General features: G+C 40.2%; 1 protein-coding gene across 1 annotated transcript in view; it reads left to right on the top strand.

Moving 5' to 3' along the window:
• Positions 1-18,813, top strand: part of LOC110204964 (IQ motif and SEC7 domain-containing protein 3-like) — a 318,964-nt gene that overhangs the window by 125,233 nt on the left and 174,918 nt on the right. The gene's annotated exons all lie outside the window — the stretch shown is intronic.

Here is an 18,813-nt window from a genome sequence, read left to right as displayed (position 1 = left end):
GACAATGATTTGATATTCCATGAAAAAGATATTACCGTATTTCCTTACACAACTTCTGCCCTCTGCCTCTAAATGACCTTGTCGAAGTGTTATGTACTTATACATGCATACACTTTCCCCTCAATAGAATATAAGCTACATGAGGACAAACTCTTTTATTTTTATCTTTTTATCTCTAGTGCCCAGCACAGTGCTTGACATATATATTTAATAAATGCTCATTGATTGATTGATTCTCCACACACATTCCCCTCCAATTTTTTTTTTCAGTCTCAAATCCAGGAGGAATTATCCAAGCCCTGGGTCCCCACTCAGAGTGAGGAATCAAAGTGAACATTCCAAAGTGTGGACATGTCACTGTGTTCAGACATGGCAAGGTGTTTGCAAGATGGAAGAGGATGCAAAATGATTTTTTGGTGTGATTGAAAGCTGGTATTTACATGTGCATGGCATCCTTTCCTTTCAAGTTTCAGATAAGGAGCTTTGATATAAAGAAGAAGGACTAGGCAGTTGTTGCAGCCCCATATCCCTACTTCATTGTTATTCTTCCAGACTGTAGTTACACTGAAAATAACCCTTACATCACCAACCCAGGAGACAGGAGACAATAGGAAGAGAAAAGAGGAAAGAAGAGAGGGAGAAACAGTTGAGCTCAGGTAGATAAATGTGTGTTCACTGCCTCTCATCTTCCACCATTCCCTGTCATTGGTAAGCCACTGAGTTCAGAGACAGGAATGGCTTTTGTTTAATGGGAAGCTTTGGTGGAAGGCAGGGATCTCAGCAAATATTTGCTTTCTGTAAAATGAGGTACTCATTTCTACCCAATCATTGCTAATAACTTGAGAGTTAGTGGGCAATCCCTTTTCTCCCCAGTCTGGGTTCACTTCTTGTCAGCTAAAAAGTTATTAAATCAGATGCTCTTGAGAACATGCCCTTTCAAAGCAGAGTGTTCAGTGACTATTAGAGGCAGAACTCTGCTGTTTGACAATTTCTGGAGTAGTTATTGCTCCACAGAGGCACAGGGAGGAGGGAAAAGTGGTGGTGGGAGATTAGATCACCTGAACTTTAAATTTGGAGTTGGCCAGTAACACAGAGCGGAGAAGTGATCCTGGGCAGGCTAAAGTAAGGAAGAGAATGACCAGTTTATTTTTCCCCCTCTCTATCAGGAATTATGTCCTAGCAACTTTACAAGATATCTATCTGACATTGTTGTAATTATGTCCTGACTTTCAAAGTACTCCACAATCTGATCCCACAGGAGAGAATTTATCCAAGATTGTATTCCACTGCTCCCCAAAGCCTTATTACTAATGTGTTTTACTAGTCTGTTTTTATAGATCTAGGTAGACTTCTACTTAGATCTTTTCTAAATGATCACAAATTCTGAATCAGGGATCTGAATTCATACGATTTTTCTGTCGTCAACAAAAATTCTTCAAAATACCTGTTAGCCTTATAAGTAAGATTGAATTTCATGGTCAGTCAGTTACTTAGTTCGCTACTGTTTCCCAGACTCCCAATCCCTGTCCGGGACATTATATACATTATTCTAATGTATGTACCAATGTAAATAACTAGATTTACCAGTCAGAGAGTATATGGAAGGCATTCTCAAGATGGGAAAGCACTCACTGTTGGAGGAGTGGAGGGAAAGAAAGGGGTAGGAAAGGCCTTTAGAAGGTGAGATTTAATCATAAACTTTGAGTTCCTTTTCCAGACTTTTCATCCCTAGATTTTAAGTCCAGATATTGCATTTAAATAGCATTAAATGTTCAGATAGAGACAATAATGCATTTCTTTCCATGTGCATGTGTGCATATATGTATTATGAATATAGATAGATAGATAGATAGATAGATAGATAGATAGATAGATAGATAGATAGATAGATAGATAGATAGATATAGATATGTGTCTCTACTTTTGGACCAGTAATTGACACCAATGGTGCTTTTCAACTGTGTGCTTGAAATGTCTGATGAAGTTGAAATTGGGGAGAAAGCAAGCTTGTGTGGAGCAGTAAGCAGCTGTTAGAACTAACGGACCTGACAAACACCTTCCTGATTTTGTCTCCCTGTGCGTTCCATAAATAATTAACAGTGGAGGTGGTAGCTACATGCTTTTCTCCTCATCCTATAAAGCAGATCTCCAGAGTCCTTCATTGTTTATCCCCCATAAGAATTCCCAATAGATTGTGTTGTTGCTATTAAAGGTAATAAAAATAACCCGGGGTTCCACCCTGAAGAATCCAAGGCATGTTTGCATTTCTCTTATTTATTCTCTTATCATTATTGGGTGACAGTTTAAAAAACAGGTATGAGCCCCATTTTCCAGGTGAAGTAACTGAGATGTACAGAAAAAAATCACCTGCCCGAGACCACAGCAGAGGGTTGGAGTGGAGCCAAAGTGAGACCTCTGATGACCTAACATCAGAGTTGAGGCTAGGGTGAGGCTGTTGAAGCTTTGCCCCAGGGTGCCAAAATGTGGATGGCTCTGACAGCGCTTATACACCAACAGATAGGTACAACTGAGCTTAGTACCTAGGACAGCAAAATAATTAAAATAAGCTACCAAATGACAATATATTCCTCCAAGTGCCAAGCTAGCTCCACCCTCGCCACTTCCCATCTTGTTCCCTCCCACAGTGGTAGCTTCCTAAGCAGGCGTGAACTTTACATGTCCCTAGGTCTCCACATCCAAAGGTCTCCGTTTAACTTTCAAGGAGTCAGTGGCCAGAGGATTCTTCTCTCTATGTCCCAAAGTCAAGGGCTTACCTCCAAGAGTCTCCCTTTCACCTCTGCCAAATTTCTCTTTAAAAGTCACTTGAAGAGGCTTTTCTGCTGCTGGCCTGGAGAACATTTTGTGATTCTTGCTCCAGGTACAATTCCAACTATATAGCTCTGCCTACTGTTCTTTTCCTTTATTCCGTATCCTTTAGAAACTACTTGTAGCTAAATTCATGTTGGTAACACCAGCCCACTTCCCTAGATGCCTCTGGCTCCACCCTTCCACAGTAAGTTAGAACAGCTCCACATGTGTATGCCTACAGACAAAACTTAGGGATTGGTTTGGGGGCCAATTTTCTGCACTAAATTTGCTTTAAAGGTATGATGCAAATTCATTTACTAGGATTCCCAACAAATTGGAGTTTGAAATCCTTTAACCCTAGGAAAATTTATCTTTGTATTATCTTAGGGCTTAAAAAGGGAATTGCAAAGAAAATAATGATGTAAACAAGATTTCAGTGCATGGTGAATAGTTAATCCCTAAAATCTCTTCCAGCTTTGAAGTTCATAGGATTTTAGGATATTAAGCTAGGAGGCACATTATAAGGTCCAACATACTCATTTTGCAGAAGAGAAAACTGAGATCTACAGGGCCCAAAATAATAATTTGTCTAAGGTCACACAAGGAGTAAGGAGTAGTAGATCTAGGATTTGAAACCAGGTCTTATGACTCCGAATCCAAGCTTCTTTCTATCATACCACATTGCTGTTCTTATTCCTGAGTGTTATTCTTAACAGATAGTCGCTAGCATTGATAGAGTGCTTCAAAGTTTGCAAAACACTTTGAAGATTTTATCTCCTTTGATCCTTACAATAGCCCTGAGAATTATTATCCCCATCATAGATATGAAGAAACTGAGGCAGAGATGTTAAGTGACTGGCCTAGGACCACACAGCTAGCAAATTGTCTGAGGCAGGATTTGAACTCATGTCTTCCTGGCTCCAAATCCAATGCTCTATCCACTGCATCTGTGAAAATGCCAGGGCCAATTTCAAACAATTTTTGGTGTTCAGTTCTTCAGACCCTATTTGACATTTTCTTGGCAAAGATACTGGAGTGGTTTCCTCATTTTACAGATGAGGAAACTGAGGCAAACAGGGTTAAGTGATTTGCCCAACAGCTAGTATCTGAGGCTGGATTAGAATTCATGAAGATGAGTCTTCCTGACTTCAGGCCCTATCCACTGTGCCAACTAGTTGCCCCAATAAGCCATGGGATGACAAGGAGTTAGTTCCCTCTTCAGACCTTGACCTTACCTCTGTAGTCCAGCTCTTAAGAGGAAGATAATTCTGTGACTGCCCTCCACTGAGAAGGAGTGTTTACCTTTCACAATGATGTAAGCAATAGTACATTCTATGTGCACAGCCTACTTACTGAAATCAGCTCTGTCGAGGTTAACGAAAACATTGGCTCTCTTGGTTCTTGCTGCCTCAACCCACTCCCCCCCAACACCAAACACATCCTTGCACTACACAGTTAGGCTCCATCCTCCTGCATCTCTAATTCTTAAGGAAAATAAGGTTCTTTCTGACTGATTCCCGGGTTCACCCTCCCAGTTCAGTTTGAAATGGCTCTCCCTGGACCCCTAACAGATGAAGTGGTTGCTCTGGTCTCTCACTAGTCTCTCATTCCAACTTCCAGACTTTGTCTTTTCCCCAGGACTCTGGCTTCGGTCCAATTCCATAAACTGCTACTCTGTCAGATCCTGCTCTTGAGTGCTTAAAGAAGTCCCCAGCTTTATTTTAGCTCTCTTCCCAGATATCTCCTTTCCTCCTCTCTGACTCATCTTTACTTCCCCCAAATATCCAAGGGTTTGCACATTTTTAATCCCCCTTTCGTGCTTGGTGAGTCAGTCTCTTACCCATTACACACATCTATTTACAAAAGAACTATATTCTCATAAGGGAGCTGTTGGATGGCCAAAAAAAGAGAGATGCATAGATACATATTTAATAGGAGAGCAACTCATGGGAAGCTTAACAATGAAAGAACATTGAAGCACTTTATTGATAATAATAAAAGTTTCTATTTATAAAGTGCTCTATGGCTTACAAAATGTTTTCGACACAATAACTTTGTGAGAAAAGTAGCACAAGTATTCTTATCCAGAATATAGATGGGGAAACTGAGTTTCAGAGAAATTACAACATTTACCCAAGGTCTATGAGTATCAGTGTTGACTTTAGCCCTTCAATTCAGATCCTTTTAATCCAATTCTGGTGATCTTTCCACCAATCTAGATACTTATTAGCCAAGTGCTAACTAAAAATGCTCATTGACACATAACATAAAGAAGTAGACAGAGGCCTTAGAGTCAAGATGACCCAGATTCTAGTCCTGCTAATGCGCAGATGTTATGTGATCATGGGTAAATCATGTAACTTCTTAGTGTCCCAGGCAACTCTCTTAAGACTACAGTACTCCAAGTTACCAAAAAAAAAAATCTTTATTTGCATCAGTGGAGGGAGTTCACATGCCAGGAGTTTCCTATATTGATCTGGATTTCATTAAAAACTATGTTCACTAGCAGAATTCTCTGACCTCACTTTTGTGAGCTTTGGTTATTGATATTATATACTGAGGAGTAATACAATTGCATTTCTTTTTTAAATTTTTTATTAATTTATTTTGATTTATCAACAATCATTTCCATAAGCTTTTGAGTTTTACATTTTTCTCCCCCTCCCTTCCCAAAACGGCATGCAATCTGATATAGTCTTTATGTACACATTCCTATTAAACATTTTCACATTAGTCATGTTGTAAGGAAGAATTAGAACCAATAGGAGGAATCACAAGAAAAAGAAAACAAAACAAAACAGAAGGAAAAAAAGAGCAAATAGTATGCTTTGATCTGCATTCAAACTCCATAAATCTTTCTTTGGATGTGGATAGAATTTTCCATCATGAGACTTTTGGAGATGTCTTAGATCCTTGTATTGCTGAGAATGGCTAAGTCTATCAAAGTTAGTCATCACACAGCATGTTCTCCTGGTTCTGCTCTCTTCGTTCAGCAATAGTCCATACAAGTGTTTCCAGATTTTTCTGAAGTCTGCTTGCTCATCATTTCTTATAACACAATAGTATTCCATTATGTTCATATACCACAACTCGTTCAGCCATTCCCCAATTGATGGGCATCCTCTCAATTTCCAATTCTTGGCCATCACAAAAAGAGCTGCTATAAATATTTTTGTACATGTGGGTACAATTGCATTTCTTTAAAAAATATTCCATAATCTAACCGTTCTTTTTCTTTTTGTCTGAATTAATGAATTGAATGTATTAGACCTATTCTGAAAGCACGGTGTTCATCACTGAAAATGAACTCCTAATGTAGAGGGGCAGATACATTGTACTGAAGTTGAATTAATTGATTGATGTACTGTGCTGTTGACATGCTAGAAAGGACGCCATCTTAATGGAATTTTGAAAACTTACATGCTGTTGCCTCTGTAGACACAACTCTGGCCTTTAAACACTTGGGAAAATAATCATGGTTGAATCCTGAATGCTGGATTATCTGTATGTCTAACCATCTGTATCTCCTGGGAAGTTTGCTTAGCAGAAAGAGTTGGGAGGTATTCTTCTTATTATCATTTTTATTGTTACTACAGATGTCTGATGGAGTAAAGCTCGGATCCCAGGTTTCCTAACTATAAGGTACTTTCATTAACAAGCAAACACAGCCTTCTTGTGTCTTTGTTTTACAGGGTAAAGTGTGGGACAGGGGAAAATTCGTTAGGGAGTTTAATATGAAAATCATAGTCCCAGCTCAATATATTCAGGGCATTCAGCTGGGCCTATCTTTTAAAAATTAAATTCCCTTATGATTCTCATCCTCCTTCCCCCTTATTTCCCAATCACTATGCTAAACAAAGCCACAAGAAGGCTGTGTTTGCTCCTTAATGAAGCCCTGAGGAGTCAGAAGACATGAAATCCAGTCTTGATTCTACCAATGAGTCCCATCACTTGCTGTTATAATAAGACTTTAATCACAATGGAAGGACTCTCCATGGTGCATATATGAGAGAATGCAACCAACAATTGCGCAGGCTTAGGAGTCATGGGTGGGTTATGGTCTCCATCGAGAGAGGACACAGTCACAAATATAAGATCACAGATCCATTTGCTTTTTAAAAATTTAATTGATTCCCCTCCCCCAATTATTTGGGTAACAGGCCAATATAACACATAGAGGTTCAGCTTTAGAGTCAGGAAGACATACTAGGTGTATGATTAACACAAAACAATTGGCCTAAACTCTTGGAGTCCTAGGGAACTCCCTCTAAATCACAGGCATGTTGCACCCCTGAATAAACGGCAGTTTCTATACCTAGAGTTGCCCTACACTGATGAAATTGCAGGTCTAAATCAATCAATCAATAAGCGTTTGTTAAGAGACTGTCACCTTCCCGTCACTTACTGTACTAGGCACTGGGGACACAAAGACAAAACCTGAACAGTTCTGCCCTCAAGGAGCTTACATTCAATTTGGGGAAACAAAGTATGCATGTATGATAAGTATATACAAAATGGATGCAGTCATGTCAATGGAGAGGGCCTAGCACTTAGGGATATCACAAAAGGCCTCACATGGCATCTTAGCTGTTAAAGAAGCAAGGGAGCAACAAGGGGTGTGTGTATGTGTATGTGTGTGTGTATGTAGTAATAATGTATAATAAACCTGAAAAGGTAGGTTGGAGCCGGGTTATGAAGGGTTTTAAATGCTGAAGAGTTTGTATATAATTCTAAATGCATTATGGAACCACTAGATATGGTAGGGGACTGATATGGTAGGGATTCCTACAGTACACTGTAGGAATATTACTTTGACAGCTGTGAGGACAGATTGGGTAGGGGAAAGACTTGAAGAAGAGAACTCAAGTAGAAGGCAAGTATAATGGCCAAGGTGAGGAGTAATGGAGGCCAGTGCTAGGGCAGGGACTGTACATGTAGACAGAACGGAGGAAATGCAAGAGATGTTGGAGAGACCAACTCCTCCAGAGGCGGCAACCAATTGGATGTGAAGGGTAAGGAAGAGTGAAGATTCAGGATGATGCCATTGTTGTGAATAAATAAAGGATTTTTTTTCTTTTTTTTTCTTTTTTGTATCCCCAGTGCCTAGCAAGTGACTAGCACATAGTAGCAACTTAACAAATGCTTATTGATCAATGGATTGGTACTTTTGACAGAAAAGGGAAATTTGAAAGAAGTGTGGGTTTGGGCGGAAGGGGTAATAAGTTCTCTTTTGGATGTTCCATTTGAGATGCCTATAGAAGTCCAGTTGGAAATGTAAAAAGAACAGTTGGTGATGCAGGACCAGAGCTTGGGAGAAAAGACTGAAAAGAATTGCCCTAATGCTCAATAAATGCTTGTCCTTATCTGATCTTTTTAATGTCCTTAAGATGTGAGCTCCCTTCTATCAATTGAGGAATGACTTGTATTCTTATAAATTTGACTCAGTTCTCTATATTTTAGAAATGAGGCCTTTATCAGAGACACTAGTTGTAAAAATTGGTCCTCATCTTTCTGCTTCCCTTCTAATCTTGGTTGCATTGGCTTTGTTTGTGCAAAAACTTTTCAATTTGATGTAATCAAAATGATCCATTTTGCATTTCATAGTGTTCTCTATCTCTTGTTAGGTCATGAATTCTTCTGTTCTCCACAGATCTGACAGGTAAACAATTCCTTGCTCTCCTAGTTTGCTTAGAGTATCAGCCTTTATATCTAAATTGAGTCCCCATTTCTATTTTATCTTGGTATATGGTCTAAGATGTTGGCCTATGCCTTGTTTCTGTCATACTATTTTCCAGTTTTCCCAGCAGGGGGAGAAAATTTAGAGCTCAAAATCTTATGGAAGTGAATGTTGAAAACAAAAAAATAATTAATTAGTTAAAAAAAAGATGTGAACTTCCTGTAAGCTAGAGCTGTTGATCATAAATATTTTGAGGATAACCTTTAGTAGATATCATCCCAAGAGCCAACATATTTTGTCCTGGCTTTTAAAATATATACATATACATATAAATACAGATATATACATATACATGTATATACATGCATACATACATGTATGTGTATATATGTGTATGTACATATGTGACTATGTTATATGATATGTAATATAGCATATATAGCTAGGCTAGTATTTATATAGCATGTAGTGGTTTGCAAAACACTTTATAAATGTTATCTTATTTGACCATCACAATAACCCTGGGAGGTAGGTGCTATTATTATTATTACCCTCATCTTACAGATGAGGAAGCTGAGGCAAGCAAAAGTTAAGTAACTTCTCTAGATTCACACAGCTAGTATGTGTTTGAGGTTAGATTTGAACTCAGGTCTTCCTGACTCCAGATCTAACACTCTATCCATTGTGTTACCTAGTTGCCTACCATTTATTCGTTCAATAGACGGAAGTAACATAATATTAACAATGATGATAAGTTCTCATTATAAAATGCTTTATAGTTTGTAAAGTGTTTTCCTCACACAAGGCGATAGGTGATAGAATTATTTTTATTTCCATTGTATAAATGAGGAAACTGAGGCTCCCTGAGGTCACACAGACTAACTGTTGGAGCTAGGAATTTGAACCAAGATCTTTGGACTTCAAGCTATCACTTTTTTCTGTTGTACCATGGCTTGTTAAAATTATGATAATAAAAACCTGCCTTCCACCCACCACTTAGGTTATCATGAGAACCTTTGAAAGGGTAGAAAGTGCTATAAGGTGTTAATATCCATCTGGCTTCTGGAGCTAAGCCAGCCCCATGAACTTTGACTTTTCTCCTGGTCATTATTTCCATCATTGAGATACTTTTTCCCCGACTCCCTTCAGAAAATTCTCTGTTGTGTGTTATGGCTCTTCAACAAAACTCCTCTACACTGTGCCTGGGGAGAGGGTGTCATCTGCCTAGCTTTTCTCTAAACGGAAGGAAAACACCAGTGAGTGGAACTTTTTTCCTGAGGATTTTTCCAAACAGTCAGCCCTTGCCTGGTCGATCTGTAGCTGGGCTAACAGTAAAAATGATACTTGGAATCAGCCCTTTTCAAACTGCCTGGTACAGGAATGAGGATATGAACCCCTCTGGGTGGTTCATAAAATCAGAGCATCTCAGCAACAGTAAGGGCTTCGGAAGTCATTTCATCTAAAAGTCAGGAAGTCCTGGGTTAGAATCCCAAGCCGGACACTTACTGGCTGCATTACCCTGGGCAAGTCACTTAACCTCCTAGGCCTCAGTTTCCTCATCTGTAAAATGAGGAGGTTGGACTAAACGACCTCTCAGGTCCCTTCCAGGTCTAACTCTCTATTTCTATGATCTTAGGAAACATAAGTCTTCCTTGCACTCTGCCTAGCCTAGCATAGAGCTTTTTACCTAGTAGGCAATCAACGTTTGCTGTCTGGAATGGAATGGAATTAAATGATTGAGCACTTCCAGTGACAGAGAACTCACTCTTTCCTAGGCCAGTCCGCTTCATCATCGCTCAGTCAACCTTATTAGGCAATCCTTTCTGTTGTTGTTGTTCAGTCATGTCCTGCTCTTCATGACCCCATTTGGGGCTTTGGGGGGTTTTTTTGCTTTATTTGCTGAGGCAATGGGGTTAAGTGACTTGCCCAAGGTCTTGCAGCTAGTAAGTGTCAAGTGTCTGAGGTCGGATTTGAACTCAGGTCCTCCTGACTCCAAGGCCAGAGCTCTATCCACTGCATTTGAGGTTTTCTTGGCAGAGATACTGGAGTGGTTTGCCATTTCCTTCTGCAGCTCATTTTGCAGATGAGGAAACTGAGGCAATCAGGGTTCAGTGACTTGCCAAGGGTCACACAGCTAGTGTCTGAAGCCAGATTTGAACTCATTAAGATGAGAAGCCTGACTTCAGACCCAGCACTCTGCCTACTGCACCACCTAGCTGCCCTGATAATTCCTTTAACCGAGTCTAAATCTGCTTCCTAGTACTTTCCTGCCATTGGTTCTACACATCCCCTCTGCAGCCAAGCAAAACAAGGCATATCCTACACCAACTATCTGACAAGAGCAGTCACGCCTCACTTCTCACCCTGACCTCCCCAATCCTTGCCAAGGCTCTTACCACAAAGGATGCAGGTGATGTTGCAGCTGCCCCCAGTGAGCCCTCCTCCCAGGTAATGTGTCCTCTTGTTGACAGCTCAAGTCAAAAAAGGAAGCTGAAGAGGGAAGGTGTCCAAGGCAGATGTTACAGTTTGAGGAGGGGCTAAAAGTGATAGAGGGATGAGGAATGAAGGAAAAGGTGGTGTGGTGAAAGCTGCTGGTGGGGCCCTTTGTTTTACTGCTGTGTGTGACAATGAGTGGCCCCTGGTGGCTATCTTGGGTGCGGGTAGGGGATCCAGTCTCCCTTTCCTGGGAGTATCTGTACATCGTAAAGGAGGGAGAACAGAGGATGAGCTTTCGTTTTGTTCCCTTTCCCCCTCAGAGGTGAATGATGCTTCTGCAATGTTAATAGCCTCAAAATGTGCTTGTGTTTGTGTCCAGACCCAGTACATGATGCTCTGGGAAAGTGGGAATTCTTTGGATTGATTGACCCAGGCTTCAGAGGATCCAACCTGAGCCCTGTGTAGAGGAGGAGGGCTGCCTTTGGAAATACTTGACTTGCCCAGCTTTCTGAGCATTTCACATGGCATTGGCTTTCCCTGACATTCCTTTCTGTGTGTTATTGCTTAATATAATTAATGATATAATTAATATAATTATGATATAATTAATAATCATTTATTCAGCAAACATACAATAAGTACCAGAAACCCATACACTTTGGAGCTCCATCTTAAGGATGCCATTAGCCAGAAGTTTTGTCAACAGTCTCAGCATCCACTTAGCAATCATAGCAAAAATTACCAATCCACTCTGCTCCTTAATTTTCCATCTTTAACTACATCATGAACGATCATAAAGTATCAGAGCTAGAAGAGACCTTGGGGCCATCTAATCCACTTCCCTGCAAGATGCGTGAATGTTGGCTTCGTCCGTCTCAGGCAGCATGATAATGGAATGAGTGCTGAATGTGAAAGTGGGACATTTGGCTTCAAATCTGGGCTCCACCACTTACTGTGTAAACAAAGGTAAGGCTTCTCTGAACCTCAGTTTCCTCATCTATAAAATTTGCTTGTCTGACTGTACCTATCTGACAGAATTATTATAAGAAAGTGCTTTGGAGAACTCCAAGCCCTCAGTAAGCCATGAGATCACAGATTTAGGTCTAGAAGGGACATCAGAGGTCAGCTAATCCAACCACCTCATTTGACACAGGAGGAAACTGAGGGACAGAAGCATAAAAATTCACTCCAAGACACACATGTAGAAAGTGACAGCTGGGACTTGATCCCATGTCTTTCCTATTGAGGTATGCTCTGGGATTGTTGTGATGTAAATGTGCTTTTGCTGTTGTGATGATCACAAACAGCTATCCAACTTCTTCTGAATACCCCTCAGTAACCAGGAGTTTACTACCTCAAAAATAGTGCTACATCAAAGATAATTTGATGTTCAGGCAGCTCTCCTTTTCGGGAAGTTCCTACTAATTCCTCTGTAGCCAAATTTCACTTGGCCACCTAAGGAGAGAGCCTTCCTCTGTTACATTTATTTTAAATTATTCTATAGTAAGAGAGACCATCTGCAAGCCTGCAGTAGGAACTGCTTCCCTTGGATTTACTTGCCAAACTACGTTATCGTTTATCTATTGTTATTATGTGTGATCGCCTGTAGGTGTGGGGTGATTTGTGGTTGGGATTTCTTGGCAGCCCCAAAGCCAAGGCTCATCAATGGGGAATATGTTTGCCATAAGCTCCAGGCTGAATGATATGGAAACATTCGTTAAAGTTCCATTGTTTGCAAAGGAAGAATCCTCCAAGTTCCTCATCACCCCCTCAAAAGGGCAAATATGAATTTGGATTTTTGAACAATATGAAGTAATGGTGGGTGCTTTATTGCTCTTTTTTACATAGGTTGGAAATCTGGGGATTGAAATGTAGCTTTCCGGATTTGAAAAAAGCAATATTAAAACACTAATGAAATTCTGATTAGTTAAAAAAAAAATCCAGTGTTCTCCTCCTGACTAACCAGTGTTTGGACATGAACTGAAGTTTACTTTTCCAGTTGTAGGGACAGAGAGAGCCATCACTGTGCTCTTGCCCAGTGCTCCTTATGACCAATGGTACATATGCATAATATGAAGGATGGCTAAGGAATGTCAGGAGTATCAGTCTGTAGTTGGGGTCAAAGTTCATTCTGGGATCATGGCTAAGACTCAGTCAATAGCTGGGGTTAGGAACAAACCTATAGTTGGTATTAAAGGTCAAACTGTGGTTGGTATTATGGGTTCAGTAATAGGTTCATAGAGCTAGATCTGGCAGGGACCTCAGAGGACATCCCGCCTAGTCACCTCATTTTACAATGAAGGAAACTGAAGTTAAAAGAGGTTAAGAGATTTGCCTGAAGTCATATACATAGTAAGTGGAAGAGCTGGGATTTGAAATCAGGCCTTCTGAATCCAAGCCCAGTGCTTCAAGACGTGGGACTGAACATCCGACATTAGCATCCTTGTCAGCTAAGATCAACCAATTAATCAATAAACAGGCATTTATGAAGTACCTGCTATATGCCAAGCATAGTACTAGGCTCTAGGAATACAAATCCAAAAATGAAAGTCTCTGCCCTCAAGAAGCTTCCATTCTATAATAGGAGACAACATGTTTAATATATATGTGCATGTGTGTTATATATGTGTGTGTGTACATATGTATTTATATACATACATATAAACATGTAAAGTATATATGCATATATACATATATCAAATAGATATATAAAGTATATATAAAAATATAACTTTTATCAAAAAACATGCAAAACAGATACAAGGTAACCTTGGATGGGAAGCCCCTAGTGGCAGGGAGACCAAGAAGGGCCTTCTGCAGAGGCTGGTGCTTCAGTTGAATCTCAAAGAAAGCCATGTACTGCAGGAGATGCAGGGAAAGAGGCAAACCATCTTTGCACAGTATAAAGGCAAAGAGATTGGAGAGAAAGCATCATGTGAAGAACAGCTAGGTCAGAATGACTAGACTAGTGTGTGGAGAAGAGTACTGTATGTTAGAGGCTGAAGAAATAGGGAAGGGCTAGGAAAAAGTGCTTTGGCAGTTTTGTGGAATGTGAATTGGAGTGGGGAGAGGCTTGAAGTAGAAATACTATTTAGAAGGTCATTGCAATAGTCTAGGCAAGAGGCGGGTGATGATTTGAAGTAGGAAGATGCTCAAAGACTATTCAGTAATGATTATAAGAATTGATTCTAAGAGAAGCAGCTTGGCACAGTGGATAAAGAGCCATGCTTGAGATCAAGAAAACCTGGGTTCAAGTCTCCCCTCTGACACATACTGACCGTGTGAATCTGGGCAAATGGCTTAACCTCTCAGAGCTCTGGACAAGTCTGTAAGATATTAAGTTGTAGTTGTCTGGGGCAGGGAAGTGGGGAGGTTGGGTCCTCATCTGGGAGCTCCCTCCATCAATGAAATCACAGGTTCAGTTGCTAACTAACTTGTATAGGGACATATATAATCCAAGTACTTCATATGTTAGCAGATTTGAGCCTTGCAACAACGCTATGACATTATCCCTATTTTACAGATAAGGAAACTGAGACTTGCATTATAGGATCATAAACCTAGAGCTAACAGGGACCTTGGAGGTCATCTAGTACACCCCACTCATTTTACAGTCAAGAAAACTGAGGTCCTGATGAGTGACGCTACTTGTCCAAAGTCACACAAGTAGCAAGGGAAAAAAAAAAGCAGAATTGAGATTTGAACTGAAGTCCTTTTTTATTTCCTTTTTATCCTGCACCATCTGCTTGCCCATGATTGCAGAGCCAGTAATTGTTAAGAGGCACAGAATTGGGTCCTGGATTTTAACTCGTGTTACCTTCTACAGAAGGCCTTTTCTGGTCCCCTCAATGATGGTAACTTCCTATCCAATGTTACATTGTATCTGTTTTGTAGGTTTATCTCACACACATAGCTATATCTATAGATATATACATATGTGACTATACATACATATTACACATCTCCTCTGATATAATGTTAAAAAAAAAAAGGTACATTCTATCCATTCTGTGACATTGCTTCCATCTCTCTGGGTCATGTGATGCTTCCAGTCCCTTTTGCTCCATGATGCAAAGGCCCATCCCATTCTAATTCTGGAGAAGACAAATTTCCACATCTTATTATTTGAAATGCTTCAGCTGCTCTCACCTTTCCTCCTCGTCTTTACATGGTTTTTGAAAATAGCGTCATAGGTTGCTGGAGATGAGGAGCACCTCTGGTCTCTCTCCCACCTTGCAATTGCTCTTTTCAATTTTTTATATTCATGGGGGCATAGGGCTTGTGCTTTGCGGGGGGAAAAACCACAAACTAATAATAATAGGCAGCAGAAGCGGAGACTAAATTAACTTTTAATGTCCAGATAAGCTTGCTGACCCAAGAACTAAATTATATAAGCCCTCCAAGGGGAAATGATTTGAAATCTTTTAAAATTAGAGGGAATGGAGATGGGAGTTGACCCTTGGTTCACCTGCTCTGTGTTCTGTAATTCTCTCCACTGCCCTTGTGATCACATCCATCATAAGCATTGTTTAATAATTCGCATGTTCTCCAAACAGAGAAAATGCTCCCTAGGGGGCATGTCAAGAGCCCTTCCCTCTTAGAATAGTAGCTAGCAAATATTTGAGGGCCCACAGTGAGGGCCCTAGTGTGTATGGGCAGGGTAGAGGAAAGTGCGCAGTGAGAGGTCTCCCTTCCATCACTCCCCTGGGCATGGTCCTAAGGGTTGCTCGCTTCCCTATTCCCCAGCCCTGTATTCTGAGAAGCAGATTAATGCCAGCTGATGTTCTCAACAAGAGACCACTGCTGGGTCACAGCTGGAAAAATGGGGATGATAGTGAAAGGCACAGAGCATGCAAACTTGCAGATGCCCATGTCTTGGTTCCTGTTTGATAGAAGTGTTATAACGTTTGACAAAAGTTAGTCAGTCAGGAAGTATTTATCAAATCCTTGCACTATCCTAGGCACATGCAAAGAGCTTATATAATGTATAAATGTATGTGTTTATGTACGTATTTATTATATATTTATGTAATTCATTATGTACATATCATATGATTTATATGTGTGTGTCTGTATATATATATGTATATATAGACACACATATATAGTGTGTCCCCAAAGTCTACTTACAGTTTTAACTTCACTAAGACTTTTAGAACACTATATCAAATCATGTGTATGTCCATATAGCTGTCCTAAATTGTGTACAACAAATAATTAGCAAATGGAACATTTAGGTTTCCCAAAACCTTATTCCAACAGGACTCATTATCTTTCTCTTCTCCCTCCTCTTGTGTGACCTCCAACCCTTTGAAAAAGCAGGCAGTTGCATGCAACTTTTCATACTCTAAATCCAATTACTCTGATGGCATCATTACATCAGCACCTCCCAGTGTCCCTTAGGTACCAGTGAAATCCTAGGGGCTACATATAAGCTAATGGAAACGGTAGGTGGGTTCTGCCCTCCCATGCATACACATTTGCACTCGGTCTCTGATTATTACTCCCAACCTCTGCCCTCCACCCCACCCCCACCCCATTCCCCACGAACTTAGGCATTTGAGGCTATTTGTTTTGTTTTGTTTTGTTTACCTTATCTCCTTTATTTTCATAAACTCTGATTTACCTGGCTAAGTTACCTAGTTCGTTGGTTCTCCCTGCCCCTCTCCTGCTTGCTTCTGCTTCCTTTATTTGGTTTTAAACAATTTGTTTCAACCCTTAGTAGCATCCACAAATTGCAGAGCTGAGCAGAAGCTTGCAAATACAACCTTTCTATCTTATGCTATTTACTGCTGTGAGGTGGCCAAGGAGCTGATTAATTCTGGCCTGAAGCCAACTGCTTCAGTCTGGGGAGGTGGGTCAGAGGAAGACGAGGAGTATTGTATTTATCATTGAGTACTGAGAAGACTGGTGGAGAGTTGATGCTACTTAGAGCAGAATGTGAAAACACTGGGTGAAAAGGGTGGGCAGTGCAGCAGTGGCACCTCGATGGGCCAACCTGGGAGAGATGCCTTCCTCGAGATGTTCATGGCAGTATCATAGGGCCTTTTCTCTACTATGCCAAATAGAGTGAGCTCTCTTTGAGAGCAGGGACTGTTTCCTTTTTGTTTTTGTATTATTGGTGCCTAACATGGTACTTGGAACATAGTAGGCACTAAATAAATGCTTGTTTAGTTGAATACCACATACCTAAACTGTATTAGAATTTTAACATTTTTAAATTGTATTTGAATTTTTGGAATAAAACAAGCATTTCCATAACATAGTATGACTTAAAAAATGATTGAAAATGAAATTGGAATTTTTTGCAGAGATGTGTAAGCACCTCCAAGAAAAGGCACTATGTCATCATTCATCTTTTAATTCCTAAATATATAGCACAAAACTTACATATGGTAGGTACTTTTAATAAATGTCAGATGAATGAATGGATTGGAGGGAAATAATCTTGTATTAACTAAACACAGCTGACTCCTTGGAGGGGCAGAGGGAAGACAGGAATGCTGTGTATCAATGGAGCATGGGCATTCTATAATGGAATTTCCATAGCTAGAGAATTCCTGGAATCTTAATGCCCACCCTGAGAAGCCCCCAACAGAGTAGAAGTCCTTCAGACCAGGGATTGGTTTTCATTTTGTCTTTGTATGTCTAGCACCTAGGACAGTATCTTGCAGATGTTTGATAAATGCTTGTTGGATTGAATTGGAAACTTGGTGGAGAAAATGAGCATCATAGCCGAGTAAACCCTCAATCTGAGAAGGTCATCACTCACCAGTCTAGGTTTTTTGAGGACAGGGTGACATAATAACAGTAAGGAATCAATTAAGAGTGCAGCAAGTGGCCATTTATTCCAGCCAGGCGAGGCAGATTGGAAGGTGGATGACAATCTACCCCCAGTATGACATGTCTCTTTATATAGAGATTTTTAGGGCAGCATTCATAAGTTAAACATTATTCAAGGTAATACTGTGTGAAACAAAACAAAGAAAGATGGCCATTTATAAAATACAAGTGGTTAAGAACAAAAAGAATAGTATACTTGTTAGAGAAAAATATGTATTCTTAGCTATAGGAGACATACATAAGAGAGTTGTCGTCTGAGTATAGCTCGTCTCACTTAAATCAAAGAAATCTTGCCATCTGGCCAGAGAGGGAAGAGAACTTTCCCAGGACTCTGGAATCCTCCAGCTTCAGTTAGCTAAGTCTTTTGGTTCTGATAAGAGGTGAGAATGAGACACTGACAGACAGTAGCTGTTCCAGCTGTCCTTCCTTCACTAACAATAAAATAGCTAAAGTCAGTATGCCTTTAAACATGGCTGTTCCTAAGGAGGAGAGAGCAGAAGAGGGGGTCTTTGTGTTACACAGACATGTCAGGGAAATTCATGGTGCAATATGAAGAGGATTTGGTATGGGACAAAGGCAATGAGAGGTCATTACTTACTTCAGGATTCTTGCTGAGGTCAGTCTCTGAGGTTCATTGGGGAGGGGGTATCTTTATCCATTTCTGCACCTAAAAAAGAGTCAAAGAATGAAGCATTCCAGTCCAGACTCCACAGAAGTAGCAGATGGGCAATGGTGTTGGTTAACCTGGATATCTTATCCTTTTTCTGGATGACAACATGTCAAAGATGCTATGGAACAGAATTTTTTAACCTAGGTTCTACAGACCCCCAAGCAGTCCATGAACTTAGGTGGGAAGAAAAATATCTTTCATTTTCCTAACTTCTAGCTGGAATTGAGCATTTCTATTAATTATAACTTTTAAAAAACCTTCATTCTGAGAATTGGTCCTTAGGCTTCATCAGACTTACAAAGGGGTCTGAAGACACAAAGTAATATTTTTTTGCTGTAGAGCAATGGTAGCAAACTCAAATAGAAATGGGGGTTACTAA

This window comes from Phascolarctos cinereus, unplaced genomic scaffold (assembly GCF_003287225.1).
Source record: "Phascolarctos cinereus isolate Bilbo 61053 unplaced genomic scaffold, phaCin_HiC Scaffold_4;HRSCAF=312, whole genome shotgun sequence".
Taxonomy (NCBI): Eukaryota; Metazoa; Chordata; class Mammalia; order Diprotodontia; family Phascolarctidae; genus Phascolarctos; species Phascolarctos cinereus.
The sequence above is the reverse complement of the archived record's forward strand: the minus strand, read 5'-3'. Positions and strand labels throughout refer to the sequence as shown.